The sequence below is a fragment of the Ochotona princeps genome, chromosome Y (genome assembly GCF_030435755.1).
Source record: "Ochotona princeps isolate mOchPri1 chromosome Y, mOchPri1.hap1, whole genome shotgun sequence".
Classification (NCBI taxonomy): domain Eukaryota; kingdom Metazoa; phylum Chordata; class Mammalia; order Lagomorpha; family Ochotonidae; genus Ochotona; species Ochotona princeps.
In genome coordinates, this window is record NC_080866.1 from 11773889 (window position 1) to 11785996 (window position 12108).

Below are 12108 nucleotides of genomic sequence, written 5' to 3' on the forward strand. Positions count from 1 at the left end.
CAGAAAATCTGAATAAACCTATATCTGAAGCAGAGATTGAATCAGTGATTAAAGATATCCTAACAAAGAAAAGCCCAGATCCAGCTGGCTTCACTGCAGAATTCTACAAGACATTCCAAACAGAACTGACCCCAATCCTCTACAAACTCTTCAAACCAATAGAAAAGGAAGCAACCCTGACAAACTCAATCTATGAAGCCAACATCACTTTAATCCCAAAACCAGATAGAGAATTAACACAAAAGGACAACTACAGACCAATCTCCCTGATCAAAACTGATGCTCAGATTCTCATCAAAATCCTAGCCAATAAAATTCAAAAGCACATCAGACAGATCATTCATCCAGACCAGGGAGGTTTCATCCTGGGAATGAAGGGATGGTTCAACATACAGAAATCCATAAATGTAATACACCACATCCAAAAACTGAAGAACAAAAACCATGTAATAGTAGCAATAGATGCAGAAAAAGTCTTTGACAAAATCCAACATCACTTCATGTTCAAAATTCTAACCAGGGTAAGCATAGAAGGAGCAATCCACAACATAATCAAAGCAATATATGAAAAACCCAATGCCAGCATCATACTGAATGGAGAAAAACTGGATCCCTTCCCACTGAGATCTGGAACAAGATAAGGATGTCCACTATCACCACTGCTATTCAACATAGTCCTAGAGGTACTCGCAGAGGCCATAAGACAAGACAAACAAATCAAAGGAATCCAAATTGGACGTTCAAATGGGAAAGCAAGAATTCAAGCTTTCACCGTTTGCAGGTGACATGATCATCTACACAGAAGAACCAAGAGACTCAATACAGAGACTCCTAGAACTTCTGCAAGAATTTGGTAAAGTGGCAGGGTAAAAAATAAATGAACAAAAATCAACAGCCATAGTGTAAACGAACAGCCCCAAAATGGAAGAAGATCTAACTAGCAAGATACCATTCCAAATAACAGAGAAAAGTATGAATCATCTAGGAATAAATCTAACCAAAAATGTAGGAGACCTTAATGAAGAAAATTATGAAATGCTTAAAAAAGCAATTGAGCAAGACCTCAAAAGATAAAACAACCTCCCATTGTCCTCGGATCGCAAACTCAATATCATTAAAATGCCTATACTACCAAAAGCAATACATACATTCAGCACAATCCCAATCAAATTGTCCAAAACAGTCTACATTGAACTGGATAAAATGATACAAAGGTTCACCTGGAAACACAAAAAACCATGAATAGCTAGAACCACTCTGAAAAACAGGAATTTAATAGGGGGAATCACAATCCAGGACCTCTGGACATACTATCGGGCAGTGGTTATCAAAACAGCCTGGTACTGGCACAAATATAGAGAGGAGGATCAATGGTACAGAATAGAAACACCAGAAGGAAACCCACACAGATACAGCCAACTAATCTTTGAGAAAAAGACAGAGGACAATCCAAGCAAATGGGAAGGACTCTTCAATAAATGATGTTGGGACAACTGGTTGATAGCCTGTAGAAACAAGAAGATAGACCCACATTTTTAACCATGCGCCAAGTTCAAATCTAAATGGATAGAAGACCTAAACCCACACCCAGAAATCTTTGAACTTTTGGAAGGAAATGTTGGAAACACATTGCAAGATTAGGTGTAGGCCCTGACTTCCTAAAAAGGACACCAAAAGCACTAACAATCAAGGCCAAAGTAAACAAATGGGACTTCAAAAAAACGAAGAAACTTCTGTACAGCAAGGGAAACAATCAACAAAGTAAAAAAGCAACTCAAAACTGGGAGACCTTTTCATACTACATAGGTGATATGGGGCTAATCTCCAGAATATACAAGGATCTCCAGAACAACCAAAACAGAAAAACAAACAAACCACTCTAGAAATGGGCAGATGTTTCACAAAGGAACAAACCCAAATGGTAACCAAACAAACATGAAAAAATGCTCATGTTCCTTGGCAATAAGGGAAATCCAAATTAAGACAACAATGGGGTACCACCTAACACCAGTAAGTATGGAACAGATACAAAAAAACACCAACAGCACTTGCTGGTAAGGATGTTGGGAAAAGGGAACCCTACTCCACTGCTGGTGGAACTGCAAACTTGTACAACCTCTGTGGAAATCAGTATGGAGAACACTCAAACAAATGAAAATCTGCATACCATACGATCTAATAATAGCACTCCTAGGAATATAACCAAAACACTTGCTACACAAGAAACCAACATGCATCCCTATGTTTATAGCAGCACAATCAATAATTGCAAAAACATGGAAGCAATCAAAATGCTCATCAACAGAAGACTGGATAAGAAATCTATGGCTCATTGACTCCAGCGAATACTACTTAACTATTAAAAAAACCAAATGCGGGTTTTTTTGTGGCCAAATGGGTCCAACTGGAAACCATTATGCTAAGGGATGAGCCAGTCCCAAAAGGTTAAATACCACATGTTTGCCTTACTATAAGGTGAAAGGATGTCAATCCAGAAAATGGTACCCCTGTATTATAATATTATTATTAGTTTTTAAATTGTGCTGTTTTGGCTTTATCTCTTGATTTTTTTAAGATTCATTTATTTTTGTTGCAAAGTGAGATATACAGAGAGGAGGAGAGACAGAGAGGAAGATCTTCTGTCTGATGATTCACTTTCCAAGTAGGCTCAATGGCCAGTGCTGCGCTGATCCAAAGCCGGGAACCAGCGACCTCTTGCTTGTCTCCCACATGGGTGCAGGGTCCTAAAGTTTTGGGCCATCCTCAACTGCTATATCAGGCCACAAGCAAGAAGTTGGATGGAAAGTAGAGTGGCCAGCCTTAGAACGGAGCCCATATGGGATCCTGGGGCGTTCAAGGTGAGGACTTTAGCCACTAGGCCACGCCACCAGGCCCTGTAATAGTATTTTAACTTCAAGCAGTCTGTGTATCTAATGCATCATGATATTGTGATGTATCAAGGAAGATACAATTAATGTGAATCAGACTGCTTATGTTCTACATGAAAGAATTGTAAAATCTGATATACTTTTAAGACCCTAAGCTACTCAGAAATGGGGTGGAAAAATAGGGAAATCTTCCATCTCCTTAAAAATTTTTGAAGAAGGCATAAAGCATAACCTATCAGAAACATAGCAGGTCATTCATAGACAATAGACTCAAATCAGCATTAAGCCATAGTTAAATTATAAAGACATATAGGGGAATCAAGAGCGATCCTGACCCTCTTAACAGGAGGTCATATGCACAGAGCAGGGGGGAACCCCAGAGTGGAGCAGGTGGACAAAAGGAGGCTTGTATCCCAAGCCTGAAGACTCGGATTCTCACCAAAGACTATCAGTATGGGCACCAAGGACTACATCCTAAGAGACTAGGAACACATGGCGCATTGGAGTGCCTTTTGAGGCTGAGAACTCCAAGGTCACCCAGCCCCATCTGGATCTATCACATGGGCTGGAACAGGCCAAATTCCTTCCTCAACAGACCCAAGGTCATTGGAACAACAGGACCCAAGGAGTCCTGAGTGATTTGCAGAAACAGAAGAACAGCAAAGTTCCTTTGGGACTAGGAAGAGGAGCTTCTTTTGGTCCTTACTTAGCTCCAACATTGGATCCCCACCCTCTCTTGCAATGACCTTCAGGATTGCCCTGGAGTCTCACACCACAAAATTCAATCAATCAATCAATCAATCAATCAATCAATCAGTCAATCAATCAATCAATCAAATATAATAGAAAGTGAGAAAAATACAAGGAAAGCTTAGAACCAAACAGGATATGATCATCGTGGGTCCACATACACCTTACTAGATGGGATGCAAAGATTACTTACTCCTCACTAGGGTATGGGCGATTTCCCTGCACACCCCTACTAAAACAGTTCTACACCTCAACTGTAAATAAAGGCCTGATTAGAATTATAAGCCAGTTTTTAAACTATGCTAAAATTTACCAAGTTCAGCAAAATTATGCATCAACACAATAAATAGCTAAATTATAAAATGAAAACAGAGATGAGACAGCTGAATAGTAGCCTATAGACACTTTAAAGTGTATAGCAGCCGGGGCTGAGTACAAACAAAATGCTGAAGTGTCAATGAAGTAATCACAGGAGGTGGTTCAGAACTTGCACTGTTATAATGCATTGATTATTCAATACTATATCAATTAATTCTATAATGTTGTACAATGTTGTTGATGTTGTGCTGGGGCTTGTAATTGATAAGGACGATATTCTGCCAGTTCTACCTTCAGACCAGAGAAGGTCTCCCCAACAAACTGTTGAATTGATCTGGACAATAAGATGCTGGACTCTATGCTTGGTATATGATTACAACGAAAGAATCTTGACTGAATTTGAACTGTAATACTGCAACAAGTTGGAGGAACCCACCAAAGGAGGAGGGCATGGGGGAATCCCAGAGCCTATGAATCTGTGTCACATGATGCAACGTAATTAATAATAAAAAAAAGCTTACAAAAGTTTCCCGTCACTCCAGTGAAATTGGTGGTATTCACTGCAAGAAGAGATGTGGATAGGACCAGCATGCTCTATTTCCAACAGGAAGAGAAGTATGCAGGACAGGATAGAATCACATTGCCAGTTACCTGTCACTCATGTCCAATATCTAGTCTCTGAGAAACATCTCACCATTGATGTTAGCTCGATATTCCTTAACAATCACTGTGTTAGAGAGATAGGGATTGCTGAGGAAGAACAACCTGATCTTGATGCAGTTCTTGGGAGCTGGAGTTTGGCCACCTGCTAGGAGAAGATGGAGCAGCTCCTGTGTGGATTTCAGTGTCATGTGCAAGGTCAGCCTTTAACTGTTGCCCATATGTCCCTCATTTATGCTGTCTCTGTCACTTTCTCTTGTTGACAAAGAATTAACATTTTAAAAACAGAAGACACACATATTCAAGAGATAGAGTATTTACTTGCTTTAGTTTGAATCTACTTTCTCAAGACAACAGCAGTTATAATCTTAAGACGCCTTTCAGTTTGTTTTATTGTGATGGAAGCTTCATCTAGAAGGCCTACAGGGAAGTGTTGCCCAGAGAACCTCAAAAAAGAACATGCAGGAACCTCAAATACTGTTAAGAAACACCATGTATTTATAAATTGGTACGCAGAAGTCCTAGAGTATTTTTAAATTATTGAGGATATTGACATAAAGACAACTGACTTTGAATCTGGTGTGTTGGCCCAATAAGTACAATCATACTTTGCATGTGCTGTGATCACACATGGATGCTGGTTAGTGACCTGGCTGCTGAAATTGCCACTGAGCACCCTGTTGTGACCTGGGAAAACAGTACTGGATGGCCCAAAGCCTGTGACCCTGCTCCCAAGTGGGAAATCAGGAAGAAGTTTTGAGTTCTTGCCTTCAGATTGGCTAGATTCAGCTCTGGATATTGAGGCTTATTTGGGACTGCAGCATTCGATGGTCAATCTTTCACTCTGAATCTCTTTCACACTGTAAATCTGCCCTTCCAATATAAATAAATAAATAAATAGTTAAAAGTAAACACCAGTCTTCATATATTACTGAAACTATGAGCATATTATTCTTCTGAGGCAGTCATCAAGCTTTGTTCCTATGAGGCTACAACTGATAGAAGGAGACATTTTGACAAGCAGCAATTTATCCAGTTTGTCGATTCTGCTGCTAAAACTACCAATCCTATTATGTTCACTGATAGAGGCTATTTTCTGCTGAATCTTATGGCTATTCCTAATCAGCTTAATCAACTTACTATCTTTCATTGATGTCTTGGATTGATGTTCTTGTCTATTTGCCCTTCTGTATTGTAACTCACTGAGTTTCCTTAGAGTTGCTATTTTGAATCATGCAATTGTTCTTTCACTGAGACATTGAGAGATTTGGGAGCACTCGTACAACCCTGCTTTTGTTTGTTTCATGTGTCCTCATCATAGTCTGCTCATCTAGCTACATGTCCAACTTTGTAGAAGGAGTTGGTTTTATGATTCGTGAGTTTATCTCTCTTCATCATACTTGAATTGGCTTGGGTTTCTTTCGAAGCCATAGGGCGCTTGTATATCAACATTTGCTAACTTCAGCGGAATTATTTTCTTTTTTTTATGTGTAACAAGTTTATTTTATTTTATTTATTTTGTTATTTTTTAATTATTATTTTAATTCATTAATTACATTGTATTATGTGACACAGTTTCATAGGTACTTGGATTCCCTCTTCCCCTCCCCAAACCCTCCCACCATGGTGGATTCCTCCACCTTATTGCATAACCACAGTTCAAGTTCAGTTGAGATTCCCGCATTGCAAGCATATACCAAACATAGAGTCCAGCATCTTATTGTCCAGTCAAGTTCAACGGCTTCTTAGGTATACCCTCTCTGGTCTGAAGACAGAGCCAGCAGAGTATCATCCAGATCAATTAAAAGCCCCAACATACCATCAGCAAAAATTTACATCATTATGGAATTAAGTGACAAAGTACTGAGTAACCAATATGTTAAAAGTAAATGCGAGTTCTTAACCACCTTCTGTGACCACCTCATTGACATTTCAATTTTAGTTGATAAACAACATATCACATACATAACATAACATGTTATGCATAACATCATATCATCTTAAATTAAGGCAAACCTGTGGTATTTAACCTTTTGGGATTGGCTCATTTCCCTTAGCATAATGGTTTCCAGTTTGGCCCATTTGGCCACAAACAACTGCATTTTGGTTTTTTTAATAGCTGAGTAGTATTCCCTGGAGTAGATGAACCATAGCTTTCTTATCCAATCCTCTGCGGATGGGGATTTTGACTGCTTCCATGTTTTTGCAATTACTGATTGTGCTGCTATGAACATAGGAGTGCATGTTGGTTTCTTGTAAAACAGGCGTTTTGCATATATTCCTAGGGGTGCTATTGCTGGATCATACGGTATGTTGATTTTGAGTTGTTTGAATGTCCTCCATACTGATTTCCATAGAGGCTGTACCAGCCTGCAGCCCCACCAGCAGTGGAGTAGGGTTCCCTTTTCCCCGCAACTTTGCCAGCAAGTGTTGTTGGTGCATTTATTCACGTGGGCCAGTGTTACTGGCGTTAGGTGGTACGTCACTGATGTTTTAATTTGGATTTCCCTTATTGCCAGGTTACTTGAGCATTTTTTCATATGTTTATTTGCCATTTGGCTTTGTTGCTTTGTGAATTGTCTGCCCATTTCCCGTGCCCATTTCTTGAGTGGCTTGTTTGTTTTGGTGTTTTGGCTGTTTTGTAGTTCTTTGTATCTTCTGGAGATTAGGCCTCTATCACCTACGTAGTGCGTGAAGATCTTCTCCCATTCTGTGGGCTGCTTTTTTGCTTTATTGATTGTTTCCTTTGCTGTACAGAAGCTTCTTAGTTTGATGAGGTCCCATTTGTTTATAATCGTCTTGATTTCTAGTGCTTTTGGAGTCCTTTTTAGGAGGTAGGGACCTACCCCTAGATCTTGCACAGTATTTCCAACATTTTCTTCCAAAAGTTTGAAGGTTTCTGGATGTAGGTTTAGATCTTTTATCCATTTAGATTTGATCTTTGTGTATGTTGAGAGACGTGGGTCTATCTTTTTGTTTCTACAGGGTATTAACCAGTTGTCCCAACAGCATTTATTGAACAGAACTTCCGATTTGCCAGGATTATTGTTTTTCTTTTGTCAGATTATTTGGCTGTATCTGTGTAGGTTCCCGTCTGGTGTTTCTATTCTGCTCCATTGATCTTCCTCTCTACCTTTGTGCCAGTACCAGGCTGTTTTGATAATCACTGCCCTATAGTATGTCCAGAGGTCTGGAACTGTGATTCCCGCTACTAAAACCCTGTTCTTCAGGATGGTTCTGGCTATTCGTGGTTTTTTGTGTTTCCAGATGAGCCTTTGGATCATTGTTTCCAGTTCCATGAAGAATTTTTTTTTTTTTTTGGCAATTTGATTGAAATTGTGCTGAATGTATATATTGCCTTTGGCAATATAGACATTTTAATGATATTGATTTTACCTATCCAGGAGCATGGGATGTTACTCCATCTTTCAAGGTCTTGTTCAATTTCTTTTTTAAGTGGTTTGCAGTTTTCCTCAAATAGGTCTCCTACATTTTTGGTTAGGTTAATTCTCAGATGCTTCATACTTTTCTCTGTTATTTTGAATGGTATCTTGCTGCTTAGGTCTTTTGCAACTTGGGGCTCTTTGCATACACTATGGCTGTTGATTTTGGTTCGTTAATTTTGTGCCCTGCCACACTACCAAACTCTCGTATAAGTTCTAGGAGTCTCTGTGTTGAGCCTCTTGGCTCTTCTATATAAAGAATCATGTCATCTGCGTATAGTGAAAGCTTGACTTCTTCATTTCCCATTTGGATTCCTTTGATTTCTTTTTCTTTTTCTTATGGCCTCAGCGAGTACCTCTAGGACTATGTTGAATAGCAGTGGATAAAGTGGACATCCTTGTCTTATTCCAGATCTCAGCGGGAAGGGTTCCAGTTTTTCTCCATTCAGTATGATGCTGGTATTGGGTTTTTCATAAATTGCTTTAATTATGTTGTGGATTTTTCCATCTATGCCTACCTTGGTTAGGGTTTTTAGCAGGAAGTAGTGTTGGATTTTGTCGAAAGCTCTTTCTATGACTATTGATACTATCATGTGGTTCTTGATTTGCAATGTTTGGATGTGGTGTATCACATTTATGGATTTCTGGATGTTGAACCATCCCTGCATTCCGGGGATGAATCCTACTTGATCCGGATGAATGATCTGTCGGATGATTTTTGAATTCTATTGGCTAGGATTTTGTTGAGTATCTTAGCATCAATGTTCATCAGAGAGATAGGTCTGTAGTCTTCCTTCTTGGTTGGATCTCTGTCCGGTTTGGGGATTAAGGTAATGTTGGCTTCAGAAAATGAGTTTGGAAGGGTTGCTTCCTTTTCTATTGTTTTGAAGAGTTTATAGAGGATTGGGGTCAGTTCTGTTGGGAATGTCTTGTAGAATTCTGCAGTGAAGCCATCTGGGCCTGTGCTTTTCTTTGTTGGGAGATCTTTAATCACTGATTCAATCTCCACTTCAGTTATGGGTTTGTTCAATTCATTTGTTGTCTCTGGGCTCAGTTTTTGCAGATGGTGTGAGTCTAAGAACCTACCATTTCTTGTTGGTCCTCTGATTTGTTGGAGTACAGTGCTTTGTAGTAATTTCTAATTATGTTCTTAATGGTTGCAATGTCTGTTGTTATGTTGCCTTCTTCACCTTTGATGCTGTTAATTCTTGCTTTCTCTTGCTTTTTCTTTGTCAGTCAGCCAGTGGGGTGTCTATATTGTTTATCTTTTCAAAAAACCAGCTTTTTGATTCATTGATTTTGTGTGTGTGTTTTTTCTTAAATATTTATCTGGTTGATTTCCTCCCTTGTTTTGATGATTTCTTGTTTCCTGTTGTGTGTGGGCCCCTTCTCTGCTGTTTCTTATCCAAATCCTGGAGGTGTATGGTTAGTTCCTGTATTTGGTGCCTCTCTTGGGCCTTGACATGAGCTCCAATTGCAACGAATTATTCCGTAGCACTGCTTTGGCCGTGTCCCACAAGTTTTGGAATGTTGTGTCAGAGTTTTCATTGGATTCCATAATTTTTTTATCTCATCTTTAATTTCTTCCCTGACCCTTTGTTTGTTTAATTTCATATTGTTCAAGCTCCAAGAGTTTCTGTATTTCCTTGAGCATTTTGAATTGCTGATTTCCAGTTTCATTCTGTGGTGGTCTGAGAGGGTACATGGTATGAGTCCTATCTTTTTGAAGTTATTTAGATTTGCTTTGTGTCCTATCATGTGGTCGATCCTGGAGAAGGTGCCATGCACTGCTGAAAAAAATGTATCATCTGTGGCCATGGGGTAAAAAGTTCTATAAATGTCTACTAAGTCCAGTTGTTCTAATGTTTATATTAGCTCTGTTGTTTCTTTGTTGAGTTTTTGTTTTGTTGATCTGTCTATAGTTGTTAGCGGAGTGTTAAGATCGCCCACTATTATTGTGTGTATATCTATGTCTGCCCTTAAGTCTGTAAGTAATTGCTTCACGTAGCTAGGTGCATTGGAATTAGGTGTATATATGTTCACGATTGTAATTACTTCCTGGTAGATCAATACCTTCATCAATATATAATGTCCTTCTCTGTCCTTTTTGATGTCTGTCAGCTTGAAGTTTAAATCATCTGAGATTAGGACAGCTATGTCAGCCGTTATTCTCGTCCATTGGCATGAAATGTGTTTTTCCATCCCTTCACTTTCTTTTATTTTTTTGTTTGTTTTGCATTGGTTGATTTCATTGGTTCTTTTTTTAATTAAATTTATTCATTAATTACATTGTGTCGTAATTACATAGAATCCGGGATTCTCCCCCCACAATCTCCCCATGGAGGGTTCCTCCACCTTGTTGCATAACCATAGTTCAAGTTCAGTTGAGATTCCCTCTTGCAAGTATATGCCAAGCATAGAGTCCAACATCTTATAGTCCAGTCAAGTCCAACTACTTATTGGGTAGACCCTCTCTGGTTTGAGGGCAGAGACAGCAGGGCATCATCCCAGTCAAATAAAAGCACTAATATACCATCAGCAACAATTAACATCGTTATGGAATTAATTGACATAGTATTGAGTAGTCAACATGTTAAAAATAAATGCGCACTTGATGAACTCCACCTTTCCATGTTGGTTTCCTTATATGAGAAAATATATGGTATTTATTCTTTTGTGATTGACTCATTTCGCTGAGCATAATAGTTTCTAGTTGGGGCCACCTGGTTTTGAATAGAATAATATCATCAAGTGCCCATGGAGTATGCGATGGAAACATAGTTCCTAAGAGACTTCTGTGTTTCCTTTTAGTTAAGCATGTGCTGCCTACTCAGTGACACATCACTTAATCAAGGTGTTACAATTTGTCGTTGACGTTGTTGCTGTTGTTATTCATGCTGTGATTGATGTGTTAAATTTGCATTAGTCAGTCATTTTCCTTGTAAAATGCTATGATTTATAGGTAGCTGAAAGAGCTGTGCATTTCGTCCATTTAGTCTAATCAGTATGTGTAAAAGTGCATATGCAGGGTTAAAGATGGGAATTATTGAAAAGATGGTTGATGTTACTGTTAAAATTATTGTACTTCTTTATAAGTAGTTCTGATCTAAAATATAGATTGCTGCAAGTCAGTCCCCCAGCAAGAGATGGTGAGAATTCTCTGTTCTAGGCATGTAGGCATTCCATGGATGAAGTAACAACAGAGTATATTTAGCATGTTGTGAACATGAATATGGCAAATTGGCAGTTTCCGTCAGTTGCTGGCAATAGTTTAGAGTGATGACAAATCTTATTTTGATTTTTTGTGTGTTATTTAGTTATGAGGAAAGTGTATGGTAAGCAGTCCATTTGATGGTTTACTAATTTCCTCGTTGTTCAGAAGTCCGAGTTGATTATGTATTTAATATGATAACCATTTGTGTGCTGTGAATTGCATTAAGAGTTATGTAGGGCAGAGTTGATGCTTACTAAATGTACAAAATGGATTGAAGAGATTAGCCAGTTAAATCTTTTCACCAGTAAGGCACTCAACAGCCCATGAGATATTTATTAGAAATGTCAAGTAAATCCTCTTATTTTTGTATCATAGTGTCAAATAGCAGTAAAATAAACATGTTGAGATCCTTAATCTACTGCTATGTTTCACTGCAAAATTTACCTTTGTTAAAATTTGCTTCTGTTCAAATTTGTTGAGACCACACGTAAAAGTATCCTAATATTACTTTGGTTGGTATTTTCTAATTGCTGTATAATATTTTGGGAATGCAAATTTTATTTGAATGTCAACTACAGTTAAGCATGTGCCGTTTGTTTTTCTTACTCAGGTTTTGTAATTTGATGGAATGTTTTTATCACAATTTAATAAATGTTTGCTTTATTTTTTTAAAAAAATAAATGCAGTTTCTTAACCACTTTCTGTGATCCCCCATTCACAGTTCAATTTTAGTTTATATACTACATATGACATAATATCCATAACATAACATGTTATGCTTAACATCATATCATCTTAAATTAAGGCAAACATGTGGTATCTAACCTTTTGGGTA

At 38.3% G+C, this 12108-nt stretch overlaps 2 protein-coding genes across 2 annotated transcripts in view; both read right to left on the reverse strand.

The window, feature by feature from the left end:
• Positions 1 to 4689, reverse strand: part of LOC131478780 (testis-specific Y-encoded protein 2-like) — a 64639-nt gene extending 59950 nt beyond the window's left edge. Inside the window, exon 1 of the mRNA XM_058659352.1 lies at positions 4651 to 4689. The gene's annotated coding sequence lies outside the window, so the exon portion shown is untranslated. The remainder of the gene's footprint in view (positions 1 to 4650) is intronic.
• The window catches only part of LOC131478722 (histone-lysine N-methyltransferase PRDM7-like), a gene marked incomplete at its 5' end in the record, with an annotated part of 208141 nt that overhangs the window by 56246 nt on the left and 139787 nt on the right, over positions 1 to 12108 (reverse strand).